The following is a 19,730-nucleotide window of genomic DNA, read 5'->3' as shown; positions in this document are numbered from 1 at the left end:
CACGGAAACGCCGTTTACCTTCCCGCTGGAGCGGTACCTATTTATCTACTTGCACTTTGACATGCTTTCGAACTGCTAGGTTGGCAGGAGCAGGGACCGAGCAATGGGAGCTCACCCCATTGCTGGGATTCGAACCACCAACCTTCTAATCGGCAAGCCCTAGGCTCTGTGGTTTAACCCACAGAGCCACCCGCGTCCCTACCATGAACGGTAGCCAAGGTTTATTCTTCCCGATCCCAATAAAGCATAATTTATAAATTATGTGCAAAACAGGCCACTGCAAGAGGCTGCTGGTATGAGGTTTGCTAAATTATATTTGGATGTAATATCTGTGGAGGAACCATCAAGGGTAAACATTTCATCAGAAGGCATACTGGTCATGCAATTCTATTTGTCTCTGCTCATAAGTAAACCCAGGATACAGGGTTGCAGCCCTATAGTACTTCCACACTAGATGTTTTAATTTGCCACTCTTTGCTCTGTAAAAAGTTTGAGAACACTGGCATGACAGAAGATAGCAGGATGAGGAAAGTGTGGAAAGTTATGTACCTTACAGTGGAAGAGCAATGAGTGGGCATTGCTCACTCCACCTGGAAGCATCCTTAGAGTCAATTTTACAGCATACTACTAATATTAATAATAAAATCATAGGCAGAAGACTGCCTAGTTTGCATTGATCCATACTCCAAAATCCATACAGATTCTGCAGTAACATTCTCCATGTTTATTCCACCATGAATATTTTTCCACAAAGAAAAACATTCCGGCAGAATTTACCTAAAGCTGGATCTAGACACATCTAAGAAGCGTTTCAGTTAAATGCATTTTAAACTTTGTATGAGAAATCGGGTTGGCAAAAATGGAACTCGACAGCGCCATCCGGTGTCACAGAGTTAGAATGCATAAACAACACATACAGGGCGCTTTTTCTTTACCAATATAGCTGAGTCCTGAGTTACATATGGAAAATGAGAGAGTTTGTGATGCAGAAAAAAAATGAGGCAACATTATCTTTACTTTTGTGTTGTTTCTTTTGCTTTTGATGAGGCATCGCTGATGGGCTCCCCATCCTGTCACTTCTTTCCTCACAGTGTCAAGAATGAACACAGGAATAACAGAGAGCCTACTTGTGCAACTCGCTTCAGAACTAAGTGGCATAGAAACAAGCAGCAACTAAAACAAGGAACGGATTCAAATTACAGGAAAAGAGATTCTGGCTAAACATCAGGAAGAACTTTCGAAGAGTAAGAGCAGTGGAATGGACTCCCTCGAAAGATGGCAGGCTCTCTTTCGCTGGAGGGCTTTCATCAGAGGCTGGATGGCCATCTGTCAGGGATGCTTTAGATGAGATTTCTGTGTTTTAGGGAGTTGGACTAGATGACCCTTTGGGTTCTTTCCAATTCTATGGTTCTATGAATCTGAGGCTGCGGTATTTATTGCATTTTATGGTTTTAATGATGGTTCTTATCGTTGCAGTCCTTGTGTTGTTTGCTGCAGTGCACTCCAGGCCCTGGCGGAGGAAGAGGAGTGCGGGGGGGGGGGGGAGTGCGCTGCCCCTGGCAGTGCGGATTCTGCTGCTGTTTTTTTTTTTAATTAAAAAAACCTTTTAAAGGGGGATGGTGGAGAGCATACCAACCCTTTTTAATGGGGTGGGGGGCGGCGGAAGGAGATAAATACAGAAGGCCTGTAAATTGGGAATGGGGAATTGGGGGAAGGGGCTCAGGCCCCCCCTCAGGGGTCCCTCATCACGGCCTTCTTACATTGTGCCCCCCACACCTTGTTACCGGCCTGAAGGGCTTCCTAAACCTCTTTCCCACCCCCACAAAAATAAAAGTCAAGGCAATAGACCCTAAAACGGGTTGAAATAAAGGGGTCGGGCTCTTTCTAGTCCTGGGCCACAAATATTTCCGGGTGGGGGTGAAAGGGATAAAGGGAGGGGAAGAGAGAAATCCTGTCTTCTCCTCAGGCTGCTGCCCACTGCCCCACTCGCGTCTTCCGCCACTGATAGTCCTTCCGGTCCCACCAGCGTCTGGCTATGACTGCCTGCCCCCGGCAGTGCGATCCTGGTGGGGTGCCATCGCGGCTGCCCTACTGCCCGTGCTGGGCACCACGCACCTACAGGCGGCACCATCCCCGCCCCTGCCTGCTCTCTGCCCCCCGGTGCCAGAGCATGAAGCTCCGCCACTGACTCCAGGTTGGAAGCAGAGTGGGATATAAAAATATGAAACAAAGCAGAAGAGCCGGGCTGCTGGATCAGACCAAGGGCCCCTCTAGGTGAGCATCCTGTTCTCCTAAAAGCCAAGCAGATGGGGTGCCTGCAAGCAGGTCACGAGCGCAACAGGACTCTCCTCACTTGTGGAGCCCAACGGCTGAAATTCAGATGCACACTGCCTCTGGCAGTGGATCCAGATCTATGCTTTGTCACTGTGAATGTAAAAAAGCCCACCTGGATTGGGGCAAAGGCTCATCTAAGTCCAGCATTATGTCCCCACAGTGACCAACCAAATGCTGACAGGAACCGCCAATATGGATGACTTCCTCTGTTCTCTCCTCTATATTGTGCGGCTCCGCACCACTATAGCATTAAGTGGTGCACATGAATTCCTGAATATATGCTGCATGTGGTAGGAAGAGTGAATAACTCTTGCTTTGCTCTTTTAATGCATCTCCTCCTCCCTCAGAAGCATTAGCAGAAGATGACAGAAAAGGAGCAGAGGCATCTGTTACCTTCCCGCAAGAGCACCAAAGTCCCTAATGGCAAGAAATTTACCTTTTCTTAACACTCAGGAAAAACACCTGCCACATTTCGAAGGCCAGTGGTTTCTTAGGGACTAGTTCCATTAATTAGAATGCACCTGGTAAAAATGGAGAGAGAGAGAGAGAGAGAGAGAGAGAGAGAGAGAGAGAGAGAGTTGCCAGATCCAGTTGAACGCAGAGATGAACATCTCTGTCTCCCTCAACAGCATATAAATACTTCATTTTCATTCATTAGTGAAGAAAATTAAATATAAGTAATCCTTCATACATTTCGCCCACCTGCTTGCATGATAGATCAGGGCCTGAAAAACCTGAGCAAAAATTAGCAGATGGGATCTGGTAGCAATTTCCCTTCGAAAAAACGTTTTTGTATCAAATACTCAAGAGCCAGAGTTGATCTGCCTCTGCAGGGCTAGCTTCTCAAAAGGAAATAGCGGGGAGCAGGCAGCAGGCATGCAAGAAGGGTCCAATGGCTTCTTATAGGCATCTGGTTGGCCACTGTGGGAAATGGCAGGTAGGATGCTGAACAGGATCTGATCCAGCCGTGCTCTCCTAATATTCTGAAGGGTGTGCTGCTTTGGATCACTGTCTACTCCAGATGATATGGTTTGCCAGCATGATGCAATGTCAAAGCCATCTGTTGGAGCTTCTTCTTATTCACATACAGATGTGTTTGTGTTCTTATATTATTGGTGGCACCCGTCTTTCTTGAGAGACAATGGAGTATGACTCCAGTGGGGGGGACGTCAAACCTGGGCAGTGTGTATGGAGGCCATGGGCTGCCCCTTCTGGCCTCACTGATGTGGTCCCAGTGGCGTAGCATGGGGGGTGCAGGGGGGGCCGGCCGCACCGGGCGCAACATGGGGGGGGGGCGCTCGCACTCACAGCTCTCTGCCCCTACCTGGCTCTCTCTCTCTCTCTTTCTCTCACTGCAGTGCTAGCTGTGCGAATCCGATCCGAGCCGCCGGGTCGCCGCCCGCTGTGGAGGGGGGGGGGGTTGCCAGGCGTGCCGTGCGGTGAGGAGAGAGAGCAAGGGTTAGGGGGCGCAAATTACTTGCCTTGCCCCGGGTGCTGACAACCCATGCTATGCCACTGTGTGGTCCAAAGGAAAGCAGAGCAATATGTTTGGCACCAGCTTGGCTGCAGGAGTTGCTGGAAGGAGTTGCCGGTGCGTACAAGGCACTGTCCAATTGTATTGTGGACTCATCTCCATATTTGCGTAAGCTTTACTCCTCAACCTTTTCTCCTCCCAAAAATATCCCGCAAGGCAGCAGAGGTTCAGGACCAGAGTTTACCTTCCCAGGTTGATGAGCCCCTCTGCCCCTCGCTTCTCTCTACAACTTGTTCAAAAACCACCTCCCTGATATTAACATTAATACTGCAAGACTACAAATGGCAACCTCAATGCTTGTTTTATAAGCTGACAAGACAAATTTACCAAATTCATATTTTTATTTAAAAAAATCCTCTGTGCACTCACTCAAAGACACAAGCAGAGCTGTCACCCAGTTACACAAATCCTAGTTGAGTGATCATGTGATCAGTTGATCAAGTTGACTACTCAGTTAATCAGATAATTGAGATGAATGTGCAGATAACACACACAATAGTTTTGAAGGAGAAAGCATTTATTATTAGATGCAGGCCTGTTTTGTAGCAGATATCACCTTCAAGAGGGTATGTCAAATACTTCATTTAGGATGGTGCTTGCCGCTGGCAGTTTTGAAAAGTAGTAGTATTAAAGGTTTCTATATAGTCAGTATCCAAATCTCAATGAAAACAAAAATGAAATATTCCACCACATCTGAACGACAGAAGGCTACACACTGCAGTGTCTCACATTAAGTCATTTCTGAAAAATAACAAAGGGTTTCAAAGTGTCAAAAGTGAACTCCCTGCTCAGAAACATGAATTGATACCTCAATTAAATCCATGAAATAATGCACCTGTGATCCTGAAATTATAATATCAGCCCTTTGGCTAACCCTTCAAACGAGCCTTAATTAAATACAGTGGTACCTTGGTTTTTGAATGGAATCCGTTCCAGAAGCTTCCGAAACATTCGAAAATGGAGGCGTGGCTTCCTATTGGTTGCAAGAGCTTCTTGCACTCAGTGGAAGCCGCGTCATTCAGGTCCCAACAAAGTTCACAAACGGAAGCATTTACTTCCAGGTTTTTGGCGTTGAAGAACCGAAACGGAGGTGTTCGGGAACTGCGGTACCACTGTATATGTTCTCCAAAGGCAGCTTATATTGGTCAATAGCTAACGTTTTCAGTTTTGCTAGTTAAAACATGTCCTAAAAAACTTACTTTATCATATTCAAGTACACAGAAGTACTTGATTAGTACATTACTTTTAGTTTGCTTAAAAACTGTAGCTTGACCATTGTCCCATAAATAATATTAAAAGGTTTCCATTGAAATAAAATCCCAATGATTTTCTAGGCTTCAGGGCTGCATCTTTCTTTTCATTGCTTCAAGGGGGTCCATTTCTTCCTGAAGTACCAATATTTTGGAGAACAGTCTGTGTGACTGTTCAGCTCTGCCGGAGGCTGAAGGAGCAGCACTCCCAAAAGCACTTGAGGAGTTTCTTCTCACTGGTTAGTGGAAGAGGGGAAGAATGTACTCTCTGTGAAAAGGAGGGAAGGCTGCACCCCCTTCTAAGGGAATGTGGAAATGGGCTTTCCACATGGGCTGTGCAGCTTGAAGACCTCTGGATCAGAGCCAGTGTTGCAGGATACAAATCTACCCCTCTCAGTTGGGAATCCTGGAGGAATTCAACTGCTGAGAAGTCCCGTACAAAACTTGTGGTTCTGCATAATAATAATAATAATAATAATAATAATAATAATAATAATAATAATAATTTATTATTTCTACCCTGCCCATCTGGCTGGGTTTCCCCAGCCACTCTGGGCAGCTTTCAACAGAACATTAAAAAGAGAATAAAACTGCAAACATTAAAAACTTCCCGTTTGAGACTAAGTTTGAGATCAGAACTTAACTATGCAGGGGAATTAGCACTTGCTTGAATGTTACATTGCGGCTCAACAGAGGACCTATCAAAGCATATGTTTGAATATTTATTCTGAGAGAAGACACACTTTTAAATGCATATTTTGAGATTAACATAGAAGTGGACTATGTGCAAAGGTGACATGGGCCGAAATGGACGGATTCATATATGCCTTCTTTTAGAGAGTAGGAATGTGAACTTTTGGGGGGGGGGTGTGCCAATCTGCAAATGGAAACCTGTTCTGCATATGTATCGTTCCTACTGGGTGAGGACACTTGTGGGTTTGAGAAAAACAGTCACAGGAAAAGAATGCATATACACATTCCACTAACATTAATTAAGCAAAAATCAACGGAAGAAAGGGACATAGGGAGATTCGTAGGGATATATATATGTATATGGTTAGGAGCAAAAGAAAAATAAATGTCTAATTGACTGGGAAAGTGGCCACCAAAAATAGGCTACGGAATCTAACAAATAAAAGAGCCTTTTGTTAGTTGTTTTCTAGTCTTCAAGCTTAATGCAGAGTTTAACATTACTGACAACCAAGACCATTTTGGAGAGAATGGCTTTGTGTTTCCACATTTTACAAGGTTAAACTGGCATTCTGAAGCCACTTAGCCCTGGCATGACTCTAGGAGACATTAAAGCAGAAGAACATTTTCCATTGTATGGTTAGACAACAGTAGACAAGTTCTGTTTCATTTCTTCAAAACAGTGCTCATTTCCTAATTAACGAAACAAAGCTATATAATTGAGACAGTCAAATTTGTCCTCTTATGTACCCCAAAGAAGCTTTACTTTAAAAGCAACAATTACATACAATTGTCTGTTTTTGTTGTTTTCTTTTAAAAGATGATGCCTACAATAATGGCATTTCTGCAGAGAAACGTATATGTGTGATTAGTGTGATTACAATACAACAATAACCCATCACCGCTAACTATTATAAAACCGTAAACTATTATTCAGTACACTATAAAATTCAAAGCCTAATTGAAAATGCTAGTTTAGCATAATTCCCACAAGCCATCATTCTTTAATATTGTGAAATGAATGAGGTTTTCGTGGAGCTATTAATTGATACTGACAAGCAATAACCACTGGAATGAAACTCCAATTATGAGAGGCAATTAATCACTTTTACTGTCATCTGTGGTGTCAAACAAAATTCAATAAAGTTCTAAACAGTAAGAAAAGAGAGAGAGAGAGAGAGAGAGAAATGTATACCTCTTGTGGATGAATGCAATTCAAGCAAATCAGATAGCCTTTTGTTGAGGGAAATCATGTCAGTTCAAACATGTTATTTTTGCAGAAGTAATAGGACATTTGACTTTCTGTTGTATTCCCCAAGATTAAATTTCCATCTGATTTAGACTTGCCATAATAAGGGTTTGTTCTGAAGCAGCTGGCATTGTCATGGCATAATTAACAACAAGCATGGGTTTGTGGCAGATAAATCATTAACAAAAAATATTCTACGGGATCCAACTAAGTCATTGCTCAGTACTAAGATTGCAGTTCTAAGATTCTAATGCTGTCCGTGACTTAGTTTTAGGGCCAGGGTGGACATAGTCTCTAATGAATATGGCTGTCAGGAGCTGCCAGGGCTTGAAATGAGAATTTTTGGTACTGTTACAGTTTCCCTGTGTGTTGAAGCATTAGAACTGTTGCTTGGAACATCTTGTTTATAATGAACTAATCTGGGGAATTGGACCGCCCCCACCCATCACTTTAGGTCTATAAGAGACTTCCCGTTTGAGCTTGGAATTTACAACCAACCTCAACAATGGGCTTCTTGGTTCTGGCAAGTTTCTGTGTATCTGTTTCCTTAGCTTTCTCTTCTCGCTCAGCCCATTGGCTCTGGCTATTGCCTACAATTCAGCCTTCGCAAGAGTCAAGCACCAAACTGAGAGGCACTTCCATGAAACCATTAACCACTATATGCAACTCTTTGAAGGCCACAAGGCAGTCAACTTTGCAGTGGGTCAGAAAAAGAGAAATGTTGTGAGCCATTAGGCAAGTGGGGCCATCAGTTACTCACACTCTTCAGGACTCTTCCGTATAAAGATGACTAGCTGATATCAGCCCAATCAGTACCTATATTAATATAAAGCAAAAAAACAACAATCCCAAGGCACCAAGGATATTAGATTTTGTAACGTGCCTTGGGTTCATTTTCTTGCAGAGGGGTAGGGTATACCTTTAGTTGCCATTCCAGAATGAGGCTTCTGTTAAACTCCCATTTCAAATATGACTGAATCTGCTCAGTATGCTGTTGGTTGCTTCCAGCCACAACTATTGCCAAGTTAAAATATATGAAAATATTCACAACTTGTACTCTGGCCTTCAGAGGGGAGAAGAAAGGTACATCAAACGGATTACAGAATAACACAGTATTGATCCAAGAGACTACCCACATGGCCAGGAAAATGCGCTCAGGGCAAAATCACCCATTATGCAGAGAAACCTACACCTGTCAACCTGAATGGGAGGCAGAGTGAAGATTTGTTGGGGAGAACTGTTGGATGGGAGGGGGAATGGCAGTGTCAAATCCTTTCTGCACCTTCCAACTCTCCCCTGCAGGTGGCTCCCCCAGTTATTTCTCCATGGAGCCAGCCTTTGAGATAGGAATGGGCAAATCCGGCCATTCTGGATTTTCCCCAGGTTCTCATTTTTTCAGCCAGTCCTCCACATTTCCATATCAGTTTGTGGTTGCTTTTTTTTTTGGAAGATCCTTACGATTTTTTTTTTGGAAAATCCTTTAAAAAATGGGCATTTTGGTACAAATTTCTCCTGAAACACACAGAGTAGTGCAAATTTCAGCTAATGTACACATTTTTGTATACAGCCTCCCCCAGTAGGATTCAATTTTGTGCATTCTTTTCACTCATAGGTGCATTTTCAAATGCTTCTTTTTTATAACCCTGGTACATGCATTCGCTTACACATTGCTTGGCTGGAGAACTGCACTGAAATGTTGAAGAATGGCTGTGCTTGTGTGCTGTTTCAGAAAGCACAAATTAGCTAGCTTCAACTTGCTGGTGGAATATTTGCATGTGCCTCCCTTGATGTTGCCAATGGCTCTGGAGCATTTTCTCCACTGACCTATCCCATTCCTTTCCATCTTCACTAGCTGTGCTTGCAATTCATCAACCCCTCCCCTTCCCTGGATAGGTAAAGGGCTAGTCTGCACCAAGTTCCCCAAAAGCCTTTCCTCAAGAAGCTAGGGCCAACCCTCTTTCATAGTTTTCAAAACTGACAAAAATGTACTGTACAATTTCAGCATAGCTTAATAACACAGGTGCTTAAGGAGGGGTTGAGGGAAAACCAAAAGCAGTTGAACCGTCTCATCCAACACCTTGCCAGGCCTGCTTGGAGATCCAGAAGGCATCAGATCCTTCAGATCCAGGTCAGTCCCAGGCCACCTTCCAAGCCACCCATAGCATGACCCCTTAGTACTTCTGTCGACACCAGAGCTCTGACATTAGTAGGACAAGGATGCAGGTGCTTCTATGGAAAAGAGGCACCTGACACCAGACCTCTCTTGCTTTGATGTCTTTGTGCTGTTTCTTATGACCTTGGGATGCCCGCCTGAGGACGACAGCATTGCAGAACGAGAAAGGCTTTAAAACACAACTACAAAATGCAAACAATAAAATATCTTATGATGCCATATCTCTTTTGCCACCTCCAATAATTAAGAAAAGAACATTTCCAGTAACAAACATCCTTCATTTCATCTCTACGTCTTTTCTTTTCTTTTTAATTCTCCCTTTCAAGAATATCTTGGATTTTTCCTAGCCAGCCAAAGTCAGATGGAACACTTTGTCCTGTCTGGTATCTAGCCCACACAATTATTCCAGCAATAAACACATTAGCACTATCAATGAAGGCCAAATTATTATATGAGCCTAAATCAATTTCTGCAACATATTTCCAGAATTGTCTTTTCTACTATAGATGGGGTAAGGAAACAGGTGCGCCGGGACCTTCGAAGTCCCTGCCCCCTTAGCAATCCATAAATTCTTCCTAGAGCAACTTCCTGCCTTGTGCTGGCCACCAAGAAAACTCTTTATCTTGTCTCCAGATTCTCCTGTGCTCTTGAGGTTCTCCTCAGTGTCCTGATACTCAGGTCACTTCCAGGTGACCTGCTTATTGAGCATTTATCTTGATTTGCTGTGGGGAGGTTAGAAGACCTCAGCTATCTACTGAACTTTCATCCTCCTTTGCTTGCGGGAAGGATATATTACATTGTGTCAAGCAAAGGTCACCCCATGCTTCCCAAAGCATCTCCCCACGGCTTTCCATGAAGCATTAGGAGAAGAAAGTTTGCTGTGCAAGATCTCCAAATCAACTTCAATTGTGCTACCTGAATTTGCCAGTGCGTGATTCACTCCTGCCTTAAAACAGCAACAGTCTGGAAGCAGCCTCTGTTTGTGTGTCTGCTTGCTCATTCCTGTTCCAGCTCTTCCAGTCACCCAGCTGGATCCTCCTGGGGAGGAAACCTACCGGTAATTCTATCACCCACTTCCTGTCCTCCCTCTAAAGAATAACAGTAGCGAAGCCCAAAGGAATCCCTTAATAGTTTGCAATATATGTAAATAGGTCAAGCCACTGGATCTCACACTGTTTAAAATTCCATTATCAAGATATCATAATCATCCCTACAGCTCACGGTCCTTCCAATATTAGACGAAACAGTACTGAGATTCTAACATTATCCCACCCCCCAAAAAACGCTTGGGGTTTTTTTTGGCTCAAATTCAAGGCACCTTTCTTTCCCTTTACTATGACTTCAAATGAATTGAAAGACCTTTAAGAGGAGGAGAACCCATCACACAACTAATATGCAGTACGTAATGACAATGGTTTTGTCAGCAATTAAATTAAGCAGACTTCCCATTTGACCTCAGATGCTTCCAAGCATCTGAGAGGAAGAAAAGTCTATCTCTTGGCTGGTAGTTAAAGACTCTTGTGGCTTTACTACTTAGATGTTTTGATATAATTTGGGGTCATTACAAGACAGCCAACAGGCTATAATCAAAGGAGTGAGTTCTTTTGAGCTGCTTCCAAACAAGAGTCAATATTTTCAGCAACTTTAACATAGTAGTTCCATTCCATTCCATATATATATGATTTAAAAATTGAGTTTCTCTTGTTCAAACGCCAACTTTGGCTGTCCACACCGAAAAACAGCAAAAGCCATTTCCAGCATTTTCATCTTTTTTTACATTTTAGCAAATACAGTTTTATTGTCAGGGTAACTGACTTTTGCCAAACACTTGGAAAATTTTAATACTGGGGAGGGGGCGCACCACAAAGGAAATTTTAAATGTGCAGCTTTCAAAGAAATGTCTGGTCTGTCAAACATCATTTTTCTCACATTCACTGAAAAATAATAGGGATGCAAATGCAGATATGCCAAATGCAACAAAACCCCAGAGCTTTAAAAGAAATCATTGTGCTCTTCTCTTAACTGGCAGACAAATTAATTTTAGTGGGATGATTCTGAAAAGTTCATGCTCCGGCAACAATTGCTTATGACATTTTAAAGAAAGGGGTTCTCATTCTAGAAATTATTTAAAGTTGTTCAAATTCTAGTGGCTGCTAATGTAAAGAAAGCAAAGAGGATGACCATAGATTTCAACAATAGAGGGCATCAGTTTAAAAATTAGGGCTATCCTGTTGTAAAACACACGCACACACACACAGAGAGAGAGAAAGAGAGAGAGAGAGAGAGAGAGAGAGAGAGAGAGAGAGAGAGAGCGGAGTTGTATCTTCTGATGATTATTGGAGACTATACCCACTGTAGAAGCACAGTGGGTATGTTGTTGTTGTTTAGTTGTTTAGTCGTGTCTGACTCTTCGTGACCCCATGGACCAGAGCACGCCAGGCACTCCTGTCTTCCACTGCCTCCCGCAGCTTGGGTCAAACTCATGCGGGTAGCTTCGAGAACACTGTCCAACCATCTTGTCCTCTGCCATCCCTTTCTCCTTGTGCTCTCCATCTTTCCCAACATCAGGGTCTTTTCCAGGGAGTCTTCTCTTCTCATGAGGTGGCCAAAGTACCGGAGCCTCAGCTTCACGATCTGTCCTTCCAGTGAGCACTCAGGTCTGATTTCCTTAAGAATGGATGCGTTTGATCGTCTTGCAGTCCATGGGACTCTCAAGAGTCTACAGTGGGTATAAGGGCTATTAACTCACTTCCTATGAGATTAGGTGATACTATCCTAAGAAACTGCCTTATACCATGTCAGACTATTTTTCCATCTTGATCAGTATTGTCTGTTTTGACTGTCAATGGCTCTCCAGAGTCTCAGACAAAAGTTATTTTTATAAATAAATGTAAAAGTCAATGGTACGTGTTGGTGTGGCCATCCTATGAGTTACTTCCATGCAAGCACCATATTGTAGCATTGTGCAAAGGGAAACAAGCTACATGATTGATTGCTATGGGAATGGTAACAGTGAAGTTTAGATTTCTGACACTATAGTTATTACATATATGCACATTATAACAACTAAATATGAACCATACATAAGGTATTTCTCATATAAGACATGTGTTGCCATTTTCTCTTATGCTGTCTTTTGGGGGGAACATCTGTAACAAGAGGGGTTCTATATGTGTTCAACTCACACCCAGGACACACAGACAGGCTTTGCATCAGATTTTGTTACACCCCAGATTCAGAACCTAATAAAGTAGGGCTGCCACAAGTCCGGATTTTTCCGGACATTGCCAGGATTTCAAAGGCGGAATTGAAGTCCAGGGGGGATTTCTGAAAGGCGGTGCTTTGCCCTGGATCTTAAGCAAGTCAATCAAAAAATCGTGGGTTTTTTTGTGCTTTTGTAAATAAAAAACCATGCTCAATAATTTTGGGGTTTACCCCAAAAAAGGTTGTATTTGGGGGGTCTTCCTAAAAAAAGTTCAACAACTTTTGGGGTCTCCAGGTTTTTACTCTTTGAAATATGGCAACCATAAATGAAGTGATTCAGCTCAACTCAGGATTTGTCCAGAATAGGTAGAGGCAACCCCAGATCACCTACCCACCAGGGCTGTCAAAAAGACTGGTGGACTGGCATCGAGGGGAGGGGGAGCAGATATACAAGCAACCTGCATGCACCCCCACCTTCCAACGACATTTAATTAGGGGTTTAAGCCCCAATTAAACACTGTGCAATGCCCCTGAATTGAGTCAGGTCAGCCAGAGATCATTGTGGGTCAGTCTGGGGCTGCTCCAAAACACCTGATACGGGTCCAAAATGGGATTGCAGGGCTCATGCATAGCCCTACATACTGCTTAAGTGACCAATTCAGGAGCTGATAAGGTGAGCGCTAGCCCATGAAAGCTTACAGCAAAATTAGTTTTTATGATGACACATGACTCACTGCTGTTTTTGTGGCAAAAGGCCAACAGGGTTACTCCTCTGGAATCTGTAGCAATAAAAGATAACCCCTGGAGAACTTAGCCTTTCTAAATACAGTGGTACCTCGGGTTAAGTACTTAATTCGTTCTGGAGGTCTGTTCTTAACCTGAAGCACCACTTTAGCTAATGGGGCCTCCTCTTGCTGCTGCACCACCGCTGCACGATTTCTGTTCTCATCCTAAAGCAAAGTTCTTAACCCGAGGTAATATTTCTGGGTTAGTGGAGTCTGTTACCTGAAGCGTATGTAACCTGAAGTGTATGTAACCCGAGGTACCACTGCAAACCAATAGTATGGTCAAAGAAACTGCCGTGCTGAGCTCCACAATAAGTGTCCCTCATAGGCTACATGCTTTGAGAACCCAAAGGACATGGTGTCCTTTTTCACAGCTGGCCATTCATGAGCATCATCTGAAGGTTCATAGCCAAAGTTTTCCACTGAACACACAGCAACTTTCTTCACTGCTAAAAGAACACGCTTAAATCTTTCATGCCGTGAGATGCCTTTGAAATGCGCTGCAGTATTTAAAGTCCAAACCCACAGAATTCAATTTGGTAGGGAGGGCAATTTCTCTTTTTGCCATAGCCTGCCAGTTTATTACATTGCAACAGGATTATTTTAATGCAAAACACAGAAACTTGACTAAATAGTTCACCATCCAAGAAGGAAACGCGGCAGAAGATGCGGAGCAAATCAAATACAGTTGTTCCAGTGCTTTATTCCCAAATATTTTATAAGCCTTCAGCCTAACTCCAGCAGATGGAATGAGGACAAGTCAGGCTCTGAGCTGATTTTTGCAATAGGTGAAATACAGCCTTAAGACTACAAAACCTATGGCGCATATGAAAAACACAGCAGCGACAACAAACAAGGAGAATCTTTACTTTGCTGGGGGCTCTTTGTTAAATCTTGAGTTTCACTCCTCTGCCTCTCGGGAACCAGCAGTGATGCTCAGTGTTCAGAAGGCAGGTGAGCAACACCAGTTTGTCCTATTGAATGCCACTGGCTTCTAAAACACGTTTTGGACACCAATGAACTTCAAGCTGTTATTTTAAGGGTGTGACCCTTTACGTTTTAATTGTTGGCATTTGCTGCATCTGGAAATCAATGTCAAAATACCCTGACATATTCTGATATCAATTAGTGGATGTGGATAAAGCATTTGCCCTTTTGTTTTTTTGTTTTTACACCAGGGGAATACACAGGCAAAAACTGAAATAGCTCTGACCAGGTAGGTTCTGTCTTTGGTTCTGTATAATGTTACTATGACCACCCTAAGGCACATGCCTTACATCAGAGCTTTCCAGACTGTGTGTCACGATACACACAGTATGCCAGCTGCAGTGTGTAGGTGTGTCACTCGAATGCTCCCCGTGCTCCTCCTGGGGCTGGAAAGGGGCTAGTTTAAACTCTGGTTTGCTAGTAAAACTGAATTACAGTGTCACAAAATGATGCATGTCCAAAAAGTGGAGACATCATCTTGCTGACAAAGGTCCATATAGTCCGTATAGCTATGGTTTTCCCAGTAGTGATTTATGGAAGTGAGAGCTGGACCATAAAGAAGGCTGATCACTGAAGAATTGATGCTTTTGAATTATGGTGCTGGAGGAGACTCTTGAGAGTCCCATGGACTGCAAGAAGATCAAACCTATCCATTCTTAAGGAAATCAGCCCTGAGTGCTCACTGGAAGGACAGATCGTGAAGCTGAGGCTCCAATACTTTGGCCACCTCATGAGAAGAGAAGACTCCCTGGAAAAGACCCTGATGTTGGGAAAGATGGAGGGCACAAGGAGAAGGGAACAACAGAGGATGAGATGGTTGGACAGTTTTCTCAAAGCTGTTTGACCAAACTGCGGGAGGCAGTGGAAGATAGGAGTGCCTGGCGTGCTCTGGTCCATGGGGTCACGAAGAGTCGGACACGACTAAACGATTGAACAACAACAATGCACAGTCAAAACCAAAACAAAAATACACTAGGATCTTTAGCTAGCAGCTATCCTTCAGGCAACTGTTTCATTTATTAAAAGCCACTTGCATTTTTTAATTAGATTTGCATTATTTTCACAGTGGATTAACCTGACACTTTGTTTAAAAAAAGAATCTGTGGGTTTTTCCACTCTTCCTCCTTGCTAAATCCTTCTCACTTGTCCCAATTTTGAAATAATTTAAGAATATTTTTCTTTAATCCCTTTCAGTAAATGAATTTTTGTTAATGTTAATACCACTCAGCCTGTGGACATATTTGCTACAGCTACGCATATGGAGAATCTCTTTTGGAGATTATTGGATTAACATTTTTTGGAGATTACCCTAGAAAATCTGATGCATAGTTGCGTTGCAATTGTTGAAAAGCTTGGGATTTCTCAGCTTTGATTACTTTTGATTTGTCTGAGGGGCTTTTAAATAAAATAGTTGGGAGATTTCTTCCTGTTCAGATGTTCCTAATAGGATTACATTGTCTGTTCAGCACTAGGGCCTTGAAAATTGTCCACCAAGCTCTCTGTGGTATTTCACTCCTCCCCTCTGCCGTATCTCAATTAGACATCACACTGGTGTTATCAAGGACTACAGTAGGTTAACTTCTGATTATCATTCTATTCACCTTGAAATGTTCACTTCTCTTTTAATCCTTAGCACATTCCCAGAGGAAATAATAAATAATATCATGCCATATGGCAAATGGGATCAGCTGCAACTCCATGCAGCTTGTAGCTGAGGAGTACTGCCTCTCGTAACACAGCCATAGCTGGCATATAAAACCTGCTCCTGAATTCTCAGTAGAAGACAAAGAACTGGGCGAACCAGATCTCTGTACACAAAGTCAGGCAGATCTTTCTACTGTTCCTTCCCATTATGGCTCAGTCCATAACCTACTCTCCTCCAACTGAACCAACCCTCAGTCAACCTCCTCTCTAGGTGAGCAAACCTATGGACACCAACAATAAATAATTTCCATTTTTGTCAGTGACATTTAAAAATAATTCAGAATGTGGCAGCTAGACTGGTGACTGGGAGTGGCTGCCGGGACCATATAATACCGGCCTTAAGGATCTACACAGGCTCCTAGTATGTTTCTGAACACAATTCAAAGTGTCGGTGCTGACCTTTAAAGTCCTAAACGGCCTCGGCCTTGTATACCCAAAGGAGCATCTCTCAACAGATACTGTCCAGATACTGAGGTTCAGCTCTGAGGGCCTTCTGGTGGTTCCCTCACTGCGAGACGTTACAGGGAACCAGGCAGAGGGTCTTCTCAGCAGTGACATCCTCCCTGTGGAACACCCTCCCAGTGGATTACAAAGAAATAAAGAACTACACAGCTTTTAGAAGACATCTGAAGGCAGCCCTATATTGGGAAGTTTTTAATGTTTGATGTTCTATTATGTTTCTATATGTGCTGGAAGCTGCCCAGAGAGCCAGTGTGGTGTAGTGGTTAAGAGCGGTAGTCTCGTAATCTGGTGAACTGGGTTTGCTTCCTCGCTCCTCCACATGCAGCTGCTGGGTGACCTTGGGCTAGTCACACTTCTCTGAAGTCTCTCAGCCCCACTCACCTCACAGAGTGTTTGTTGTGGGGGAGGAAGGGAAAGGAGAATGTTAGCCACTTTGAGACTCCTTCGGGTAGTGATAAAGCAGGATATCAAATCCAAACTCTTCTTCTTCTTCAGAGTGGCTGGGGCAAGCCAGACAGATGGGTGGGGTATAAATAATAATTTTTAAATTATTATTTACTCAAGATTCAGGACAGACCAAAGAAAGTACTTCTTCACGTGCCTAAATCATGGAATTTACCCTCAGAAGAGGTAGTGATTGCCACCAATGGGAAGCTATCAATGGCTCCCAGCCACAATGGCTCTGTTCTGCCTCTGAAGGCCAGTTGCTGGGAATCAGAAGTGGAGAGAGTGCCATTGTGCTCAAGTCCTCCTTGTGCGCTTTCTTTCGGTATCTGGCTGTTCACTGTGAGAATAAAATTCTGGAGTAGATGGGCCATTGGCCTAAGCCAGTAGGCTTTTCTTATATTGACGCTTAGGATTGTGTTGTATAACAACCTGATTTAGTCCTCTTTTCTGTCACTCATACCGCAAACCCTTCTCATAACATGGTCCCACCTCTCTCTCTCTCTCTCTTCGTTCAAATCCCCCAGTCTCAAATAAGTCCAAGCACATTTAACACACAACCTCTTTAACACACCCGTCTCTTGTTAACTGTTGGCCTCAGGCCTTGTTCTCACCATCCATGTTTTGGTCTTGGCACATGAAGGCTTCTCCCATAATTTGGAATCCTGCAAGATTAGGATTCTACAGCACAGAAGGAGCTTGCACACATATACTAGGTTTGCCTTTAAAGAGAGCCCTTTCCGAAGCATGAGGGGCAGTGCCAATGGGAATATGGAGGTGAATGTGGAAATACATAGAGGAGAAGACCTGAATAGCAATAAATAGATGATAGATGATAGATAGATAGATAGATAGATAGATAGATGATAGATAGATAGGAGACACATAATAAATTAATCTCTTGAGGATGGGGTGTGTGTTGTTGTTGCTGTTGTTTTTTCAACATTAGAGAAATGTTACACTGTTTCCGCATAATTACATTTTTCAATGCAGCTTTCTGAATTACTCACCTAACTTCTCAAGACGTCCTGTTTTTTCTGCTTCCGTTTAAAAATCTGACATTCTTGCCATGGCATCGCCACACCCATCTTGTCAATAGTTCTTCATTCTCTGCCATACTTGACTGTGTCCACCCCACTTGACATCAAAGAGAATAGGGCTGCCTGATGCTGAACCTGTTTTTTAAAAAAACAAAAAACAACAAGAAACAAACCAAGAGAATTACAGTTTATATCAGAAAAGCTCTTAATGACCTGTTTAGAGAGCAGACATTAAGATAATCCCAGCATGAATGAAGGAGAAAATAAAATCCAGTGGAACCTGCCTGTGAGGGGGTTGCCTTTAACTGATGGGCTGGTCAGCTGATTATCTTTTGGCGGAATGGGAGGAGTGGCTGAGAAGACAAGATGCTGCTAATTGGTTATTAGCTCAGCAGTGGTGCTAACTGTACATAATGGTCAGCCACAGCTCACAGTCTGTTGAAGTTGCAATAGGGAATAAGCTTGCAGTTTTCCCTTACTGTACATGCCTGTGTGTTGGGCACTTGAGGCTAGCAGGCATCCTTCTGGAAGATTTAGGGCAGGGTAGCTTACTCCTCAAGATATTGCTGGACTACAATTCTCATTCTCCCTGACCATTGTCCAGGCTGGCTGAAGCTGATGGGAGTTGGAGTGCAATAACATCTGGATGACACCATGTTAGCCACTCATTAGTTAAGGGGAATGGAGATGGGGTAAGAAATTCTGCAGTGGGGCAAGTTCTATCGGATTTCTATCAATGTCTAAACAGAAGAGAGTGATGAATGGCTTTTGCTCTGTGGCAAGCAGTACTGAAGGAGCATCTTTCTTCACCCCCATCGTTTAGCCTGGACACTGGGATCCAGCACTGAGGGACTTCTGGCAGTTCCCTCACTGAGAGAAGTGAAGCTACAGGGAACCAGGCAGAGGGCCTTCTTGGTTGTGGCACCCACCCTGTGGAATGCCCATCAGATGGTATATAATGAGTAAAGGTAAAGGTAAAGGACCCCTGACAGTTAAGTCCAGTCACAAATGACTCTGGGGTTGTGGCGCTCATCTCGCTTTACTGGCCAAGGGAGCCGATGTTTGTCCGCAGACAGTTTTTCTGGGTCATGTGGGCAGCATGACAAGCTGCTTCTGGTGAAACCAGAGCAGCACACGGAAACACCATTTACCTTCCCACTGGAGAGGTACCCATTTATCTACTTGCACTTTTTGGGCGTGTTTTCGAACTGCTAGGTTGGCAGGAGCAGGGACTGAGCAACGAGAGCTTACACCGTCGTGGGGATTCAAACCGCTGACCTTCCTATCAGCAAGCTCTAGACTCAGTGGTTTAGACCACAGCGCCACCCGCGTCCCTATATAATGAGTAATTATATAACATTTAGGAAACATCTCAAGGCAGCCCTGTATAGGGAAGGTTTCTAAGGCTTAAATGTTTTACTATGTTTTTATATATGCTGGAAGCTGCTCAGAGTGGCTGGGGCAACCCAGTCAGATGGATGGGGTACAAATAATAAATTATTATTTTGAATTGCCTTAGCTCTGCATTTCTCAAAATTTGCCTAATTATCTTCCCCTTTGCCAAGTTAGACAAAGCTAAGGGATGGGACCTGCTCTCTGGAGAGTTAAGCACACTTTGGGATTGTCTCCCTTAAGGCAGAATCAAGGAATTGTAGAGTTGGAAGGGGTGTCAAAGGCCATCCACTCCAACCCCTGCAATGCAGGAATCACAGCTAAAGGACCCTTGACAGACGGCCACCCAGCCTCTGTTAAAAAACCTCCAGTGGAGATGGTATCTCCATCTTGACATCAGTAGAAGGAGGAGGAAGAGGAAGAGGAAGAAGAAGAAGAAGAAGAAGAGGAGGAGTAGGAGTAGTTTGGATTTGATATCCCGC

The 19,730-nt window shown here is 43.5% G+C and overlaps 1 protein-coding gene across 3 annotated transcripts in view; it reads right to left on the bottom strand.

Annotated features, from left to right (window-relative positions):
• Positions 1-19,730, bottom strand: part of B3GALT1 (beta-1,3-galactosyltransferase 1) — a 335,318-nt gene that overhangs the window by 167,438 nt on the left and 148,150 nt on the right. For all 3 annotated transcript variants that reach the window (XM_077936957.1, XM_028747710.2, XM_028747700.2), the window contains exon 3: positions 17,827-17,991. The gene's annotated coding sequence lies outside the window, so the exon portion shown is untranslated. The remainder of the gene's footprint in view (positions 1-17,826; positions 17,992-19,730) is intronic.

The sequence above is a fragment of the Podarcis muralis genome, chromosome 1, assembly GCF_964188315.1.
Source record: "Podarcis muralis chromosome 1, rPodMur119.hap1.1, whole genome shotgun sequence".
Classification (NCBI taxonomy): Eukaryota; Metazoa; Chordata; class Lepidosauria; order Squamata; family Lacertidae; genus Podarcis; species Podarcis muralis.
Note: the sequence above shows the minus strand (reverse complement) of the source record. Positions and strands in the feature narration are given on the sequence as shown.